The sequence below is a fragment of the Sphaerodactylus townsendi genome, linkage group LG15 (genome assembly GCF_021028975.2).
Source record: "Sphaerodactylus townsendi isolate TG3544 linkage group LG15, MPM_Stown_v2.3, whole genome shotgun sequence".
In the NCBI taxonomy this organism is placed as follows: Eukaryota; Metazoa; Chordata; class Lepidosauria; order Squamata; family Sphaerodactylidae; genus Sphaerodactylus; species Sphaerodactylus townsendi.
The window spans coordinates 11430322-11450812 of record NC_059439.1 but is presented as its reverse complement, the minus strand read 5'-3'; the positions used below and the strand labels follow the sequence as shown (position 1 = coordinate 11450812).

The 20491-nt window shown below is 43.5% G+C and overlaps 1 protein-coding gene across 1 annotated transcript in view; it reads right to left on the bottom strand.

The window, feature by feature from the left end:
• Positions 1–19954, bottom strand: part of LOC125444644 (signal transducer and activator of transcription 5B) — an 87691-nt gene extending 67737 nt beyond the window's left edge. Inside the window, exon 1 of the mRNA XM_048517173.1 lies at positions 19710–19954. The gene's annotated coding sequence lies outside the window, so the exon portion shown is untranslated. The remainder of the gene's footprint in view (positions 1–19709) is intronic.
• Between the last annotated feature and the right edge of the window lie 537 nt (positions 19955–20491).

The window sequence follows — 20491 nt, the reverse complement described above, 5'->3', positions numbered from 1 at the left end:
ATGGACAAATGGTTCTCAGAGGAATTTTCTTTGCACACACTGTCTGACTACATGCACAACAAAAACCAGAAGGGAAACAGAAAGTATCAGACCAAGAATTCAGGGCAAAATGCTCACACAGGCAAACCCCTATGAGAAGCCAAAATGATCTAAAGAATGAGAGTAAAAAAGAAAAACTGAACAGCAGAAGGGACAAAGTAGCAAGAAAAAAACTGAGGAATGACCATCTGTGCAGCTCCTCCTTGGAAATATTTCTCTATAGAATGTATTTAAATATTATTAATATCATTTTGCAAATGAGCTACAAAAGGAAAGAAGGGTTTTGTCTCTTCCTGATGTTGGCAAAAAAAATTGTATCACAGAAAGACCCTAGCATATATGCATAATCTAATATGTGCACACAGAAGTCTTATGGAGTAAGAAGGCACGAAAAAACATTATGGGGTGAAAAATAAGAAGGATAATAAATAAGAGATTGTAGAGACACCAGGTGGTAGAAATAGAGCATATGGATTCCAAGATCACCAATGGAGTCTTTCTGGGGTGGGTGGGGGGCATGGGAGGATGCAGTTCTTTAAGCAGCAGCTACCCCAGTGGTGGTGGGGAACATGCCATTGTTTCTTAATACGTCTGATCTTAGCAATGTAATCCCATTAAGAGTTTCAGCCTTCGTTGTTTCTGTCTCCCTCACTCCTGCCAAATGACAGGCATCACTACACAAGCAATTCATGGTTGTGGAGTTTGCAGGGCAGCATCCTGCTTTAAGTGTGGGAGAGTCTACGTAGGGGACAGAGTTGTGACTTTGCCCAGAGATGCTTTTTATGCTTCTATACTACAACTATGTGAACGGACTCCCTTGGTTCCAATGGTGTTTACTGTGAGAGGATTGTTTTCAGACATCACACAACAAATCACAAATCCATTCTGAAATTCTAGAATTTGGGAGTAGGGAGTAGGGAGAAAAGAACACAGTTATCCCCACATTGCTGAAGTTAAGGGTGCAGCGCCCCCCCTGATCTGGAAATCCGAGTGAAAAATTTTGGCCCTCCCTTCGTACCAGAGAATAAGTTTTTTCTTTTTTTTAATTTTTCAAAAGAAGTGTATATTTATGGTATTAAAAGATAAAATATGTTGATATTATACAATACTACACTGTCTCACCAAAAGATGACAGCAAATTTGTATATTTATCTGCGGTTTCCTGGACCTTCTTTGAAGTCGAATGCTCTGGGGCGGGGGGGGGAGAGGTCCTAGTGCCTAGTAGTTCACTAGGACCCCTGCGGAGCATTCTACTACTAAGAAGCTACAGGAAATAGTGGATTAATATACAAATTTACTGTCACCTTTACAGAGTATACACATATATTCTACGCATTTCTGAGTTTCTACACTTTTTCTGAGATCTGCCGGCCTTTGCGTGTCGTCTGCAGCTTATGCAAAACTCCCCCTAAATTCTCATTTAATTTGTTATGCCGATATATCAAAACTGTGATGGGGAAAGGCACGAAGTGGAAGGGATAATTGTTGTTGGGCAAGCTCCAAGACAGGAAGAAAATGTAGCCAAAGTCATATAAACAACAACCTCATTTTGCACCTTTTCAAGTATCTTCGATTTCTTGCAGGGGAAAAAAGACACGGTTAACAACAAGCCTCCGAAACAAAGTGAAATGATAACTTTTTGTGCCTCCTGAAAGTTCTCCAGCAATCCTCTTGGGATAATGAAGAGACAGAGAGCGGGACCACGTTCAAAGTACCCAGAGCCTCAAGCTGGAGATGTCACAAAGCATGCAAGTTGGCAGCCGGGGAAGGTCATGGCTTTATTTAATTTTCAAAAACAGCACAGCAATTCTGAACTGCTTTAGAGCACACTGCCTATTTGTGCAGGGTACAAAAATAGGCAAACATTTCATTGGCTTCCCTTTTGCCATCCAGCAGATATCACTGGCTAAGCATGCAAAACAGGCAGTGCTCCGAATCAACAATAGGACACCAAACAGAAAAGAATTTTGGGTGCTGTGTGGTTTCCGGGCTGTATGGCCGTGTTCTAGCAGCATTCTCTCCTGACGTTTCGCCTGCATCTGTGGCTGGCATCTTCAGAGGATCCTCTGAAGATGCCAGCCACAGATGCAGGCGAAACGTCAGGAGAGAATGCTGCTAGAACACGGCCATACAGCCCGGAAACCACACAGCACCCAAGTGATTCCGGCCGTGAAAGCCTTCGACAATACAGAAAAGAATTTTGCCCAATGTACAATTTTAAAAAATAAAGCGAACCATCTCGCCATCTAAGATGTTGTAAGATTTTAGAGAAGCATTTTCCCCTATAAACAAGAACTAAAGTATTGCACACACACACACACACACACACACACACATTTAAGAGGATGTTTTCGTTTCTCAAAGGGAGAGGTTGCCAAACTCGCCAACAATTGTTTCAGCCAAAACCAATTTAGGACCATTACAGGGAGATTACAACATTGCAGGGTGGGAAACTGTTTGCATGGAGTTGGGAAACCGACCTACTTTGCCAGAGGCTTAAATATGAAGAACAGACAGCAGTCCGGGGGGGGGGGGCGCAGGGGTACGAGGCACAGTAAAAGCTGCAATTAAGCAAACAAGGCGCTTGCTGTTCCACTGTCTGGGGCAGTCAGATGGGGGAATCTGGCTTTATCAGCTGCCCAAGCCCAGCCATATCATCCAGGAAACGGTGCTGGTAAAGAGCCACCCCCAACACTTCCCAGGATGGCAGGGAGAAACAGTTAAAGGCAATATGCCTTCTATCATCAGACACATGTTCACGGATGTCCCGGCGCAAGCAACCAAGCCAGCGTTTCTTTAAAGTACACTACAGACCCTATTCTTTTACCTAGCAGCATTCCGGCTCTCACACACGTATGCAAAGAGATGCTATCACAAAGGGCTGCCCATGAATTTGAAAATATATAAGGAGAGAAGGTCCCTGATATTTATTTTTAAAAAGCTGGATGGGAAAGAAGCAAACAGAAATTAACTTTCTGCAAACAACATTTTTTAAAATGGCAAAGACTGCAGAAGAAAGAACAAGTCAACTAATGAGGCATCTTGTCCTATTTGTGAATAAAATCTAATGGGAATAAGGGGCTTTTTCTCTCTTGATCAGTGCACAGCTTAGGACATCTCTGGAGGCTTTGAAAACCACAAATGAAAATGCAAGGGACCCCTGCCCAGTTGGCAAGTCTCTATGTGAAATGAACTTTTGTACAATGCTCAGCTCCTTGAAATTCCCTCCTTCCTGTGTCATGATGATGACAATCAAGCCCTGATCATAGAAGCGAAATTTTTCATAAGATCAGAAAAAGATCAGCTTTTATTACTACATACACACAGAAGTGGGAAGTCCCAGACTCTGAGCAAAAACATTACGGACAAATGTAAGATCTTTACCAGGAAATGATGCAACACCCAAGTCTGGATCACCACGAAGATACATCATTCCACTCATCACAAACTACACAGGTTAGGCCCAGGGTCCTCACCCTGTGTTAACAGTCAGACATGAGTTGCGGATTACCTTCTGCTTACTCATGCCCTGATTTCCCACACAGAGAGAAGAACTTCAACCTGCCCACTCAGCTCACTATCACTATTGAGTACTGCAAAGGTGTCCAACTCTGGCGCTTCAGATATTCATGGAGTACAATTCCCATCAGTCTCTGCTGGCATAGCCATGCCAGCAGGGGCTGATGGGAACTGTACTCCATGAACATCTGAAGCGCCAGAGTTGGACACCACTGGAGTACTGTAACTCAACAGTATCTCTGGAACTATTTCAGATAAGGAAAATAGTGCATAGGAAAGGAACACTAAAGTCTCTTCTTCCTGGACACCACAGTCATGACATCTTTTGGATATCATATTGAGGGAACTGAGGCAAACCCACAACTAACTGTTAACACAGGACAGGGACCCTGGACCCACCCTGATTACTTTATAATTACTCTGTAATGTAAAGAGACTGTTCATTTAATCTCTGACTGGAACTTCCTCACCAGGCTAAATAAATATGAATTAACAGTTTACCTCTCTGGAGCAAGGAACAACTTGATCAGAGGCAGCAAACCCACCTATTACAAGAAAGAAAGGTTCCGAAGACACAGAAAGATCCATGCCCTCTCTGTGGGGCAATCTGGAACAGATCCACTCATCATTTTTCACAGAAAATCGCCAGAGTAGATGCGACTTAAAATGGCTTGAAGATAAACTGGCACCCACAAATACTCTGCCCTCTTTCCGTGCGCTCTCGTCACCAAGCCTATCATTTGTGCTGGTAGTTGAGCAATAACTAGAAATATGCTTTTGAATATGCAAGTATCAGTCAGACTAGATTCTGTTAACATAACAGCCTCTAGCAAGGAAGGAACACCCTCCCATTCTACCTCACTCCCCATGACTTTTCCACACTGCAACCTTAAAACAGCTCATTGGTGAAATTTAACCTACAAGAGAGCCACATGGGGCTCAAATCGAAATTGACATTGTTGCCACATTCCTTCCACTCCCATGTCATATCAAGCCACTTACAAATAGTTACTAAGTTGGATATAAAACAGGTAAGGGGGAAAAACGTAAAGGGAAATGTTAACCAAAAAAAATGGGTTCATTATCATCTACAGAACCCACCCTTTCTTCTCTCCTCTTGGGAGGGTTTAAGAAGGATTTTAACAGGCATTGTTACATATTAATTGCTGTATCTTAATTTATATTATTGAGAGATTATTGTATTTGATTTATTTGTATTTGAATTTTATGTTGTTCACCGCCCAGAGCCCTTCAGGGATTGGGCGGTATATAAGTTTGAAAAATAAATAAATAAATAAATAAATAAGGTCCCTCCCTCACATTCAGAATAATGCACTTTCAATTCACTTTGCAGCTGTGCGAAATAGCAAAATCCACTTGCAAACAGTTGTGAAAGTGGATTGAAAATGCATTATTCTGCATGAGTGGAAGCGGCCTATGTTATGCAATGGAGACACAAGTGTCTTGATAAAATAGGAAACAAAACATAGAAAATATGTGTGTGTACGTGGGTGTGAGATTTCGCCATCAAGTCACAGATGACTTATGGTGACCCTGTAAGGTTTTCAAGGCAAGAGGTGTTTGAAGCTGGTTTCCTATTGCCTGACTCTGTGTGGGCTGAGAGAGTTCTGAGAAAACCGTGACTGGCCCAAGGTCACCCAGCAGGCTTCATGTGGAGGACTGGGGAATCAAACCCGGTTCTCCAGCTTAAAGTCCATCACTCTTAACCATCACACCACACTGTTCTCATAGAGCAGTGGTGGCGAACCTTTGGCACTCCAGATGTTATGGACTACAATTCCCATCAGCCCCTACCAGCATGGCCAATTTTTTCAAATAACTGAAATAGTCAAATACCAATTGGCCATGCTGGCAGGGGCTGATGGGAATTGTAGTCCATAACATCTGGAGTGCCAAAGGTTCACCACCACCGTCATAGAGCATGTGTGATTTCTCATGCCCCACACTCTCTAGTTAATGTGATAGGATTGTGTCAAAGTAAACAACTGCCATATGTTTTTTGAGTTCTGTTCTGAAAAAGGATTCTAAGCCTGGTTGGCTCACAGAGTAATTAGAGGCAATTTATTAATGCCTATGTAGTTTATGTGATTTATTACTTCTAGCACAAAAAAGCTGGGTGTAACTTGAAGCCAGAATCATTTGAAGGAGCATGGCTGGGACTTACAATCACATCTGGAGGAATTATCCTTTGCCTCAAAATTATTTCAGGTTTTTTTTCATAACATCCATCCTAATGAAGAGTTCTGGTGAGTTCAAGAACATGCCCACTGCTACGAGTCATTTGGCTAATCCTAACAAAAGGTATTCTAATTGGGTTCTGGGGTGCAGGCTGCCAAGGAAACATTGGGCGCCAGATTCATCACTACAATAAACTCAGGCATTTGACTATTTCACTTATTTGAAAAAATTTACATCTTGCCTCATCCCCTCTGACTCGAAGCAGAAATAGGTGCATAGGCACAAAAATAGCAAGAGTGTTCTGCAACAAGAGAAATCAAATACTGGTCAAACAAGGAAGAAGAAGAATGTGACATCCAGTTGCAATGGAGTCATGCCAATCTCATCCATGGGGGAATTCCAGGCAAGAGACAAGCAGAGGCGGTTTCCATTTTATTTTATTTTGCCTGTCTCTGCATAGCAACCCTGGACTTCCTTGGTGGTCTCCCATTCAAGCACTGAGCTTGACCAACTGAGGTTAAGCTGAACCATTTCAGCAGAGCAAACATTTTATAACATGAAACATTCACTGGACATACTATGAAACAACACTGTACTCGGCGGACAGAAATTCCTACAACAAATTTAAAAATGTAAATTATGCATGATGCAGAAAGGTTTGCACACAAAATTCATCCCTCTGCAATCAATCAACAGACCTTTATTAGGGTTACAAAATAGGGTATAAATGGGTACAAATAGAGAGTATAGAGCAGGGGTAGGGAACCTGCGGCTCTCCAGATGTTCAGGAACTACAATTCCCATCAGCCTCTGTCAGCATGGCCAATTGGTATAGAGTTTAGGTATAGAGTATAGGTAAAATTATGTTTGTCATCTATAAATAGTTGTACAATTCAACACTCCAGATCATTTACAAATACAGTTTGATAACATAACATAGAAATTTGGCAACTAGTTCAGTTATGGCACGAGAAGTATTATTCAATAAAAATAAACTGTTCTGTTGATCAGAAAGATCCTCTCGATTAACCATAAAAGGGGACAACGTATTTGTCCTAATTGTATTGAAAAAGTGACAGACAATATAAAGATATAGGCCAGCAGAGTCAGCACATTTCATACTGCATGCTCATAATCTCTCCAGATAGGGAATTTTTGAATGTCTCCCAGATGCTACTGTCAAAGGGAGTACGTTGCATCTTGCAAATGAAAGTACTCTATGATGGCTAGAAGTTAACTAGTAAAAATATTTAGCTTCACTACCTATATTAAGGGAGATTCCAAGGAAAAGAGGGGAACAGGATTTTTCTGTTTCCCAATTAAATACTGGCATTCACGACCAAATAGCATCCCTCTACAGTATGCAATCCTTTTTGTCCTTCGGCTCTGGGTCAGATTTTCCTTCCAGAATGACAAGTGAGACCAGAGAGGCTTTTCATTAGGGCTTATCGTGGAGGTTTGGAAAGGAAACACAAATCTTTGCTTTTATATACTACAACAGCAGCAAGAATACTACATGCGCAAAAATGGGAAATGCCAGCTATTCCTACAATTGAAAAAAGGTGGGTGAAGGTATTAGAATTAACAGAAACGACTAAGCTTACTCTGTTGCTCAAAGAAGGGGATTTGAACAAACTTTGGGTAATTGGAAACCTATAATAAAAATATAGATAAAAAAGAAAAAATGAATTGATGACTAGTGGTTTTGAAGTCTAATGTGTTTTAAAATTAAGACTTAATAGAGAAAAAGTATGATGTTTAGCAATCTATCAGTAATGTTTTTAGGGATATAATCTTGATTTTGTTAATAGAGACCAAGAAGTATAATTTTTTGGGAATTAACAATTGTTGCAGACGAAACTGTAAATCCATATGATATATAAATGTATCTATTTATATTTGTAATCTTTGTAACTTGCTTTGATTTTAGGTATTAATAAAAAAACTTAATGGCCAAATTTTCATTCTAGAGTGGTTTATGGCATCACAGACGCTCAGAATGCGGGATATGCCTAAACAGTCATCTTCTTCCTGCAATTCAGTGCATCTCTTACTTGGCTACCTGCTATCTCAACTATTAAAGGTCAATGCACATAAAATCACAGGGTTGGAAGAGGCCACGTAGGCCTTCTAATCCAAACGCCTGCTCAGTACAAGATCAGTCTAAAGCATTCCTGACCAGTGTTTGTCCAGCTGCTGCTTGAAGACTGCCAGTTTTCATGTAATACACTGGTAGGGTCCATGGCCAGGAGTCCTCACCCTTGCAACAGTCAGAAGTTGTGGACTCTCAGGCCGTTTCCGCACGGACAAACTACGACGTCATGGAAAAGGCAAAGAGAGCGTCACTGCTGCGGTTCTGCGGGGCCGTTTGCTCATGCAGCTTCGCTTGGCCATGCGAACGCTTCGCTGGGGATGCGCTGCTATTACTGACGACTTCACAACGATCTTTTTGTATGTGCGGAAACGGCCTCAGATGCTGCAAGCCTGCTGCCCAGTCTGGCCTCCTACCTTCTTCTCACACTATTTCCCCAGACATTAAACAATATCAACATCCCTTTTCCACACAATTCAGTCATACCCAATTTACAGCCCAATCCAGAGGGGGGATCTGACCCACCACTGGGGCCGGTGCAGCACCCAATCCGGAAGCCACTGTCTGTGCCTTGGTCCGCCAATGCAGAAAGCTGCACTGGCGTGGCTAGGAGCGTTCCAGGGGTGGGCCAGAGGATGGAGTCGATGTAAGTTGGCTTCCACTGCCTGCCCATCCCCCTCAATAATATTGATCCAAAAGTATTGATTTTTACATTAGTAATGATGCTAAAGATTTAATTTTATTTTGATTTCATAGCCTAGTGCTGAAAGTGTAGCGTTTAAGGGTTAATATTCATTGCAGAAGAAACTGGAAGTCCCTACGAAATAAATATTTTGTCTTTATGTATGTTTTGGATTTTGATTTTAAATTACAAACAACAAACTATATCAAATTAAAAAAAAGAAATTCACTCATACCCATCACATTTTATGTATGGTTGTGAATGCTCTGCACTGAAAACCTTCCCCAAATTCTGCACAGAAGCCAGCCAAAACCTGCAACCTGAATAATTAATGCAAATTGTAATACACGCTTGTTTGCACAGCTTATCTACTACCCATGAAGGGCAATAGAGCCCTGACCACAAGAATTTCTGATCAGCTGTTTTTAGACGTCTGATATTTCACCAGTTTACTGTCCATAACTTATCAAGTATATCTCAGGTTCTCAAAATGCTTAATTTTACATCAAAGACTGATACCCTTAGAGGCACACAGCCTGACAGCAGAGAGTACATGCAGCCCAATTATGGTAGACAACAAGCAAAGAGGGCAAAAATTGGCCTCTGGCTGCAATGCCAAGCTGTACTTTCCCCTGGCCTCATTACTCAATCGACACGCATATAGGTCATCAGATCCAGAACATACCCAGTCCAACAAAGGTGAACAAAATCATCACAGACAGAGTTAATACAATGTACTTAATCCTGAGTCAAAGTGGCATTTTGACTACTTCATCTTCAACTCTGCCTACACTTTCAAAAGTCAACCAACCAGAAGTGCCAAATGTTGCCAAAACAATATCACATTTCTATTTAACTTTTAAAAAATTCAATCTTTGAGGCCTATATGGCCTTGATTAGTTGTAGTGCTCATCTGCCAAATTTTAACCATGAAAAAGAAAGCTCCTGGCCTTGCAAATATCTGCATGATCTATAGTTAAACCTGAGCATACCACCCACTGGATCGGCAAAACTGGGAAAACATAATGAAGGGGCCTTTTCATACATGGAAGGGGGACCATAAAGAACTAGAACAGGCAATTGGTTATAGGGAATATCCAAGATAGCTTCTTCTAACCCTACTGAAACACACAAACACCACACTTTACCATACAAAGAGGGCAGAGATTAATAGTATTCTGGAACATGTATATTTAAAAAGAAAGCATACTTGATAACCCCTATTAATTCCCCCAAACTTTTTTATATAATGGCTCTTCTAACCTATCCCTAACTCCAGCAGTCAATCTAAATGTAATATAATATTCCTGATTCAAGGCAAGTAGCAAATTGGTCTTCTAATTATGAGACTCTGCATTCTTATGATATGTGCCGGGGCAGGGGGGGGGGGGGTTGTCTCCCAATTCTTTATCCCTCTCATGATTTTTAACCTGTGTGCATCCCAGATATGCCCACACAGGCACATATGTATACAAACACACACTCCCAAAGACTCCAACACATTTTTGGTGACATAGTTTACTGCATAGAGAGAACAGTTTTGTATGGAGCAATGTTCAAACGTATGATCCTCAGCTGTGGCTCAACAGCACAGGTTTACCTCCACAGTGAAAAGAACTAGGCATGGGAAACAGAACTATGGTTTGGATCTCCGGTACTAACACATTCAGGATTGCTCCTCACCCCACTACACTCCAGCGCAATCTCTTTAGTTTATGTAGCTGAAGAGACATCACTTATACCTGTGGTGGGGGCGGAAAGCAAAAACAGTGCTACGCACACTGCAAAACATGCCCCTCCTGTGACGCAGTTGTAGGCCAACACTCACTGACAGGCAAGTTCATCAGTTCTTGAAATGTATAATCCAACCCTATGCAGGCATGCCATCTATTACAACGACTTCCATTTTGTTAGCCATGCACGCACGCACACACACACACAAAATATAAGTACTAGTTCTTCATTTCTTCATTTCTATGGAGCCCGAGCACAGCAGAAATGGCGAAAAGATGAAGAAAAGCACTAGCTCTATGCACAAGCTCCACAGAGCTACATCCTTCTCCCTATTCCTGCTGCCTCATGTGAGCTGAGCTGGGTTATAGTCTTCCAGGTGAGGTCCTGACTTGAACTAAGGTGAGTCACCACAGCAGAACAACCCTCATTTTTGGGTTGCTTGTTAGTACAGGGATTTATTTAAGAGAAAGAAAATGAAAAAGAAGGGATGCAAAGGGAAACAGTTCTCCTATCTCTTTCCTCATGGTGCAAGTTCGGACAGCACAGCTTTTATCAACTCCACATGATCAATCCACACCTATCAAACTACTATTACAAGAACTCAGGTCACCTATTAGGTTTATACAGGGAAAGATATTCAGACCCTATACCAAATTGTTAACCTGTTTAACTGCAGCAGCTTGAATCGAAGTGACAGAACTTTGGAATACAGCTAAGATACTCTCACTGAGTGACTGGTATGCAAAAATTTGAGCCTATATGGATTTAGACCTTTTAACATTCTCTTTACAGGCAAATGATTCTCAGAACAAAGAAGACACTTGGACACCTTTGAAAAATTTCTTCTGGAATAAATTTAACATAGTGATGTATTCAAAGATATTTCTTCTCTCCTTACATCTGAGATAAACAGATAGATATAGTACTGATGAGGTTTACTTTATTAAGAAGGTAGATAATGATAACTGAACTGAAATATTACAAATATTACAGATAGTGAAGTAACCAACGGAGAAAGTTAATATTTATCGACTGTCCCAATTAAGGGAACTTTGTAACAATACTGTATTGTTTTACTTCTTTTCTTTCAACGCAATGTTTGTATTGTATCAGTATCAATTGTATCTGTTTTTCTTTTTTCTTTAATAAAATTTACCTTTTCAATTAAAAAAAAGCACTCTGGTTGCCTTAAAGCAGGAAGACAGACACAATGTGGTTAAAAACTTACAAGCGGGTTCAAAGGTCATTTCCGCTTGGTCCAAATATCCTGACATGGGCCAGTTAAAATGCTCGGTTTGTGCAAGTTTTCTACATGGTTCCTGGTGCGAAAGAGGGCCTGCACCAGTGTTGCCCTTAGCCCAGGATTGTCAAAAACTCCCAAATTGGCGATTCTTTTAAAATATCCCGGGGTGACCCCGCTGCTGTGCAAACACCGCGGGAGCAGTCAGTTTATTTTTCCTGCCTCGCCGCTCTGGGTCGCATGCAGGGATGCACTTGCAGTGTAAATACAAAAGACCCAGGCTCATGCAGAACACACTGGAGTGTTACCTCCTGGTCCTACCTCGGCTCCTGGAAAGAAACGGGCAGCCGTGCGAAGGGAGAAACCGGGATAAAATAGACCCAGTTTGTAAGATATCGGTTGTAACCGGGTATAATTGTGCCATGCTGAAATGGCCCATGTTGCAAACTGTAGTTCAAGGTGGGTTGTAAGTCTTCAAAGGTTAAAGCCAATCTGTTGGCTTTCAAACTGTCTTGCAGAGAATGTAAAAGTTCCTCAGAAAGAGAAGGAATGAGCATGATTCTAGTCAGGGTGGAAGTTGGAAACCATTGCTCTACAAGTTCCTTGAAAGTAGAGCTGCTACCTACTGCTGAGAAGGGAGTATCTAGATTTGCACTCCGATCTGCCACACACACGGGGAGGGGGCATTTCTCTTCTTCATCAGTACATTAGGCTGGTAGTTGGCATGACCAGCAGAACATTAAATCTTTCCCAAACCTCAAAATGTCTTCTTTCCAAATTCACTCCAGTAAACAATAATAAAGGTAAAGGTAGTCCCCTGTGCAAGCATTGGGTCATTATTGACCTATGGGGTGATGTCACATCCTGTTTACTAGGCAAACTATGATTATGTGGTGGTTTGCCATTGCCTTCCCCAGTTGCCTATACTTTCCCAACCTCAGAAGGATGGATGGCTAAGTCAACCTTGAGTCAGTCACCTGAAACCTGACTTCCTTTGAGATTGAGCTCAGGTTGTGAGCAGAATTTTGACAGCTGCACTGCAGCTTACTATTCTGCACCACAGGGCTTGCCTATAATGCATATACTAGTGGTTGGCATCTACTGCCTCCCCACCTAGACATTTGGTGACCTGTTACATCACATCATGGAATATTCATAAGGACACCTGCTTCCAGCTGAAGCAAGGGGAACATGGCAGGCTATGAGCAAGAAGTCTGGGTCTTAGGAAATGATGATAGGAAGGGAAAACCACAGAACAAGGAAGCAGTAAACAAAGGTCTGGTGTTATGTAGGTTCACTGTTATTGGCAGAATGGCCAAGAAAAGAAATGTTGGGATCTTGGAGAACATAAGGAAAGAAACCAAAGTTCAGTAAAAAGTTATTGCACTAACAAACTAACTCTTTGGCAGCTAATTTCTGATATATTAGAATTCTATGTGAAGGCATCAGTAGCATGTTGGTGAGATAGATTCTGCAGATATTTTGGCTTTTCAGCAGTACGATATTATTCTCCCCGACAAATCCACTGCTGACCCACACCAGGCTTTCCACACCCCTTTAAGGACTCAAGCTGTTCATTTAGCGAAATCCTGACCTCATTGAATACACGGCTACAGGCAAAGCACAAAACAAAAGCCGAGATAGAGAAGGACAAAAATGAACGAGCAAGCAAGAGATGCAAAAGCAGCACAGCAAAACCAAAGCGACGAACAAAATCTGGGTTTTCAATTCCACAGCACCTACCTCCACTGTTCTTTGCTTTGACTGGAGCTCTTGCACATCCCACTGCTGGAAAAAGGGGGGGCCTCACAAAATTTGTTTTAATCTAACACGACTCCAGCAGGGCATACTGCACTCCAAATGAAATCAACTCTGGAGATATTAAGTGTCATTGTAGTTCTCACAGTTCCACTTCTCTCACTGCACCGGAATCGTTCTTCCAGCCATCCTGCGAGAGTGAATCATGGTCGTGTGGAAATATCCCACAGTGAGTTCCGTTCCTTAGCTAGGCAAAATGTCACCACTTTGATAAAGCCTCCAATATGGCTACACTGCAGTAGGATCATGACTCAGAGAGGCTGCAAAAACGTTCTGGTTAACACAACGAGCCAAAATGGCTTCTATGTGATTTCATCCTCGTGTACAACAAGAAACAACAGTATATCAGCTCAGCAGGAGCAACAGGTGTAGAATTCAAGCAGCTGCATATCATGCATATACCGGAGGAGTAGCATCGTTCAAGGGAAAGAGACTGAAGACCATCCAAATCCCAAATCGCAATAGCATAACCATCCCTTTACCAGCTGTCTAGGTAAGCCCACGCAATCCAGACTGTCTAGGTAAGCCCACACAATCCAGACTTCATGTCCGTACATGAAGCAGGTGTGCCAAAGCAAACAAGAATCCCATTAAAAAGGGAACCTGCAGAGAGAATACCTCCAGGTGTCTCACGCAAGCACATCGGGTCAAGTAAATGAAGCGTAAGAGAACATTCAGAATGGCTGGCTGCCTATGTTTCCCCATATCCTTCAGTGCATGGTCACTTCTACTGTGATAACAGACCACTTCTGCTGGGAGCCTGCAGTAGAAGCCAAGCATTCTCACTAAGCAACCTGTTCAATTGCAATTCACTTTACAGTGAAGGACAATAAAACAATTCCAAAACACATAATACAATAGGTAAGAAGAAGAGTTTGGATTTATATCCCACCTTTCTCTCCTGTAAGGGCACTCAAGGTGGCTTACAAGCTCCTTTTCCTTCCTCTCCCCACAACAGACACCTTGCGAGGTAGGTGGGGCCGAGAGAGTTCTGGGAGAACTGTGACTACCCCAAGGTCACCCAGAAGGAATGTAGGAGTGCAGAAACACATCTGGTTCACCAGATAAGCCTCTGCCACTTAGGTAGAGGAGTGAGGAATCAAACCCGCTTCTCCAGATTTGAATCCATCTGCTCTTAACCACTACACCACACTGGCTCTCTTAAATATCCATACATACATACATATTCATTCTCTCATTCTCACTGTATAGGTTCACTTCCTTCACACTGAAGGCCAACAGTTTGCATTTTGCTTCTGAAATGTCAAATTTACAGGGAATTGTTTGACCCCTAAAGAGGGGAAAGTCACGCAGATGTGGAACAAGCTCAGGATACCTCTATGGTCTAGAGAAATTATCCCCATTGTTCTGAGGAAACAAATTTAGGGGAGTCCCTGCTTTACAGCCCTAGTCCACAGCAACACATAGGAAGCAGAAATTCAATTTTGCAAGAGGTGTGGTGTCAACTTTAGGGTGCCAAACTAGGAACCTGGAAAACTAGGTTCAATATCCCATTGTGCAGTTGTGGGTGACCATGGGCCTCTTTCTTAGCAATACCTGCATCATAGAGTGATTATTGTGAAAGTGAAATAGCAGGTGAGAACAGGGTGAGAGGGCAGGCTAGAAGTGTAATAAAAAATATAGTGACGGCCAAAAGCCATGCCTATAGCTTGCTACAGAGTGGCTGAAGGCACAGAACTTCTGTCCATACAAAAGAAAGTATAGTAACCACAAACAGTTTTCACAAATGGGAACTGGAGGCCAAATAAATACCCATCAAAATACATAATTAGAAACAACATCTGTAATTCTTCATTTAACCTTCAGTGGAATCAACATATCAAAACTGCCCATACAAGAGTAGAGAATGACAGAGCTGACTACTCAGGGATGTGTGTGTGTGCGTGCGTGATCTAGTCACAGCTGACTCATAGGGATCTCATAGGATTTTCAAGGCAAGGGATGTTCACAGGTAGTTTAAGATTGCTTGCCTCTCTGTGGACTGAGAGAGTTCTGAGAGAACTGTGACTGGCCCAAGGTCACCCAGCAGGCTTCATGTGGAGGAGTGTGGGAAATCTGCTGCTTTTAACCACTGTACCACGCTGGCTCTGGCCACTCAGGGCTCATGTTAAGTATATGCTCAGCCATAACCATTTATAATGTCATAATTTTATTACAAGAAGATATCCTGACATTATGGGGAGATGGGAGGGTCAAATAAAGTTGTCACCAGGAGCAACTGGCAGGGACAGATCTGTGTCCATTCTGTCCCTAAATGCATCTCTTTACTACCCCCCTATAAGAGTTACAGCTATTCACTTATCTCTATTGGCACTGGGGCTAAATTTGGACTCTGCACCTAGCAACCTCATTGTCATGGTCAGGTTTCAGCTTCCCAAGAGTACAATATGAACCTATTTACTTTGGCTTACGGAACAAAGCAAGTGACTTGTCATGAGAGACATGACAATAAGGGCCCAACATCTGCAGAAGGAAAAAGCTACTGCTTGTTCAGACACAGACCTGTCAGTCTATTTATGCATGAATAAATCAATAGGAGCCACTGAGAACACTGCTTATCTTCATTTGCACAATCTCACCTTGAGCTCTGTTTGCTGGCTATGCTACAGATAACACAGACTGGTAATTCATGCATCATTTATATACACGCATTTTGGTGTCTTTGTGTACATATATGTAAGAATATACAACCATGCCTCAAGTTTCAGCGAGAAAGAGAGACTACAAGTAAGGTAACGAATTATTATAAATTGATGTATTTATTTATCCAATTTATAAACCACTTTCCCAACAGGCTCAGGTTGGTGTACAACAATAAATTAGCAATTAAAATTAACAACATAATGTATTCATATATATGATCCATCTACATCACCTGAGATCTAAAAACTAACCACCCAAGAAGGAAGAAAGACAGCAGAGGCCAGCTGAATTGGAATTCCGCTGCTGCCTTCAACCATACACTTGGCAAAACAGTTCTGTCTTACAGGCCCAGCAGAACTGTGACACATAACTAATAACACTTGAATTCTCTGCTTTCTCTCAAGAACTCAAAGAGTTAAACAGGCATATGGGCCCGGTGATGTCATTTTATCATCACAACAACCCTGTCAAGTAGATTAGTCTGATCCAGCAGTGTTAGACAGCTGCAGAAAAAAAATAAACAGGGCTTTCATGAAACCTTCCTTAACATACATCCGAGGAAATGGGCTCTAATTCTCAAAAGCTTATAGTAGACTAAAAATTGCTGGTCTTCAAGATGCCACAGGTCTCCAAATTTGCCAGAGAAGCTGTTGCCCACAATTCCGTAATGCTTGTGTGCAATGTTATATCATCAATGATTAGTTGGGGGTGGGTGGTCTCAGCTCTCCACAGCTTCTCCAAACCAGCTGATGGATGCTATCACCCTATCACCAATTCACCGGCTCAGGTTATAGCTATAGAACATTAGCTATTGAATCAGCATAGAATGACATTTGTGTTTAAAATACTTCATGCAGGGGAAACTGAATCCAAACACACTGATTCCCTCGTACACTATAGACTGGTACCTAAGCAGTGACATGAGAGTCATGTTTAGCTATTTGAAGGGATGTCATATTGTTGAGGGAGCAAGCTTGTTTTCTGCTGCTCCAGAGACTAGGAGCAGGTGTAATGGGTTTAAGGTGAAGGAAAAGAGATTCCAGCTAAACATCAGGAAAAACTTCTGGACTGTAAGGGCTGTTCAACAGTGGAATGCACTACCTTGGAGTGTGGTGGAGTCTCCTTCTTTGGAGGTTTTTAAACAGAGGCTGGATGATCATATGTCAGGAGTGCTTTGATTGTGTGTTCCTGCATTGCAGGGGGTTGGACTTGATGACCCTTGGGGTCTCTTCCAACTCTATGATTCTAAGCTTCTACATCCAAACCTAGCCACTGTAGTATAGTCACTGCATGGCACTGCCAGAACAGCATGCAGCAAATAGGTCAAGATGATACAGAGGAAAGAAGCAAGTCATATATTACAAGGGAGCCTCCCGGAGTCACCATTCATTCCTCAGTGAAAATCTGATTGTCAGACCCAAGGCATGAACAAAACAAAACCATGTGGTGGTGTTAAGAGCTACTCTCTATCTTTCAACCCAACCTAACTCAAAGGGCAATTGACTCACTCACTGAGGGGTATAGAATGAAGTAATGACTGCTTTGAAAACCATGTGTTTCCTAAACAATTAAGAACGCACACACCCAAAGCAAAATTATCCCACAAATTAGAACATATGCAAGAAAAAAATTGCCTCTATATGAGAAAAACTGGGTAAGAATTATCCAGATACAGGTTAAGGAGTATGAAAGCAACAGGAAAACACTATCAGGCTCTCAACAGTCACATCTACAAAAACTCAAACACAAAAGAAGTCTTGAAGAATGCCGACAAAATTTACATTTTTTTTTTCACAGAAAATGTCAGGTTGGTCCCCAAAAGCAGTGATTCACAAAACACGTTTTTGTCACCAAGAAATTCCCACACCATTCAGTGTAACACACAAGCTGATATGCCAATTATGACTGCAGAGACTTCTTGTAAAAAAATATGACAAAAATGTAAGAAGAGTCAAACAGTGGTCGCTCTGTTCCAGCACTATGTTTCACACAGTGACCAGCTGTCCTTGCTCTGCAGAGAGGCTAAGATCTTCCAGCACAGTGTAGTGGTTAAGAGCAGTGGACTGTAGTCTGGAGAACTGGATTTAATTCTCCACACCTCCACATGAGCAATGGACTCTAATCTGGTGAACCAGTTTTGTTTTCTCACTCCTACACATGACCTTAGGCTAGTCACAGTTCTTCAGAACTCTATCAGTTCTACCTACCCCACAAGGTGTCTGTTGTGGGGAGAGGAAGGGAAAGGAGTTTGTAAGCCGCCTTGAGACTACTTACAGGAGAGAAAGGTGGGGTATAGATCCAAACTACTATTCCTCTTCCTCTTCTTCTTCCACTGATGTTGCCTCCCAATAATGGCACTGAGGGGTTTACTGCCTCTGAATAAGGAGGTCCCTTTGATGATCCTAAAATATTTGTACAAAGCCTCCATGTTGACCCTTCTCCATGAACACGAGGAGAGTTCCACGCAGGATACAAGCTCTCTCAAACATGTACCTGAATTGTCCAAACTTCATTCTTTTCTCCGGAAGACAATGCTACCAAGACACACAGGAAGAGGTAAATGTGGAGCAATATATCAGGCAGAAGCCCACAAGACACTGCTTCGAAACTGCAGCAAACGTTTGGGAACAGCAGAGAGGGGAAGCTGCATGGCAGATTTATGGCTTCGTCTGCTGGGAGGTAAACACTCCTCCACTGGGCAGCACGCGATGTTTACAGCTCAGCGGGGAAAGCGGAACGGAAAACATATCGTCCCCAAGAACAAAACACAGGGCATCATCGGCCGTCCTGGCAGGACGCACATGCCCATACACCAGCCTCCATATGGCACGAAAAACACACACACCCCAAAGTGTCTAGCTCTGTAATGTCACTTGGGTTTCAGCCTATTCCAGGGCAACAATTAGCTCTGGAGTTCACAACTTAATCTAGAGTGCTGTTCTTTCAGTTCTTAAAGGATTAGGCGCCAGCAAGGCCCACAGTAGGGGCAGCAGTCGGGTTAGTGTGCCACAGCAGAACAAAATCAAAGTCCAGCGGCACCTGAAAGGCCACCAACGTTTAGTTCAACACCAGGGAGTCGCAGCAGCCCCACTTCACCCAACAGGGCTCCGGTCCCAAATTCTTGGTTTACGAAACAAGCACAGAGTATACTTAGCTCCGAAAGCCATTTGCGCATTTTATTCACACTGGTGGCGGTGCACAGAGCCTGAAACAAATAATTCCCCCCCCCCCCCCCCACACACACTTTTTTCTCACTTTGCAATGCTGCTGGGCCTGCAAACCTGGTCACTCCCAAAAGAAAGGCCAGGTGAAAGGGTTCTTTCTTATTGGTCTTAATGAAAAGGTAAGAGACGGTTTTGAGAGGGATGGGGGTTATTATGGGTTATTTCCTTTTCCTGTGTCAACTCGTGCCGTCCTTATTCACTCCCCCCCCGGGGGGGTCTCTCACCCATGGCAGGGGCCGTCCAGTATTGATCTACCGCCATGCATTCAATAAACACTCCCAACAAGAAGGCAGCCCCACTTCCCTCTCAAGCAACCATGCACAAGTGACACGCGGGTATGCCGTTCCCCCGTTCCCCTCTAGAGCTTGGCGCGAGTGTCTCCGACGGGTATGCACCCATGTCCAAAACACCCAAACACGCGTCTGTCGTCGCGCGCACAGAAGGCGAAAGCACCACTGCGCTCGGAGGCGGCGCTGCGCTTTGGCTCCCTTCGCTTACCTGGCCCGGCCGGTGCCGGCTCCCGTGGCTGGACAATCAGCTCCTCTCCCCTCCCGAGGTCGACTCCGGGCCTGGCTCGACCCCGCGGCCCTGCCCCCCTGGCACGGTCTCGGCTCCAGCCACAGCCCTTCCTGCCTCGGCGGCCCGCCTCTCGCTTTCCCCCGAGCAGGCCCGCCTCCCCGCCGGAGAGCGGGGGCTGAGCCGGCCGGACGGCGGAACTCTTCTCGGTCGCAGCAGGCAGCAACAGGCGGCGCCTCGTCCTCCCCAGCGCCACCCCGCGCAGCCCGCCTCGCCTCGCCTCGCCTCGCCTCGCCTCGCCACGCGCGCCCCGGCCCTTCTCCCCGCAGCCAGGCCCCCAGAGTCCGCCAACACAACAACACCCCGCCGTCATTCCAGAACCCACCAGGGGCCCAGAGACCCTCCTCCAACACCCCACCGTCGTGCTGGAATTAAGATCCCACAAGGGGCCTTCAACACCCCTCCCTCATGCTAGATCCCACAAGGGGTGCCGCAGAGTCTCTCCACCAACACCTTGCTGTCATGTTTGAGTCCATAAGGGGTGCAGAGACCCTCCTCCAACACCCCGCCGTCATGCTAGATCCCGCAAGGGGTGCCGCAGAGACCCTCCTCAGGTCTGGAGAGGGAGAATCTTTCCTTCCAAATGCACAACTTGCTTCTCTCTGGGCTCCTACATTTAAACAAAATAATTCCTGCTTTTCTGAAAAAGAGATCAGGGTTGCCTGACCAGGCGCACTCTCGTTTGTACCTTTGCTACTATCCCT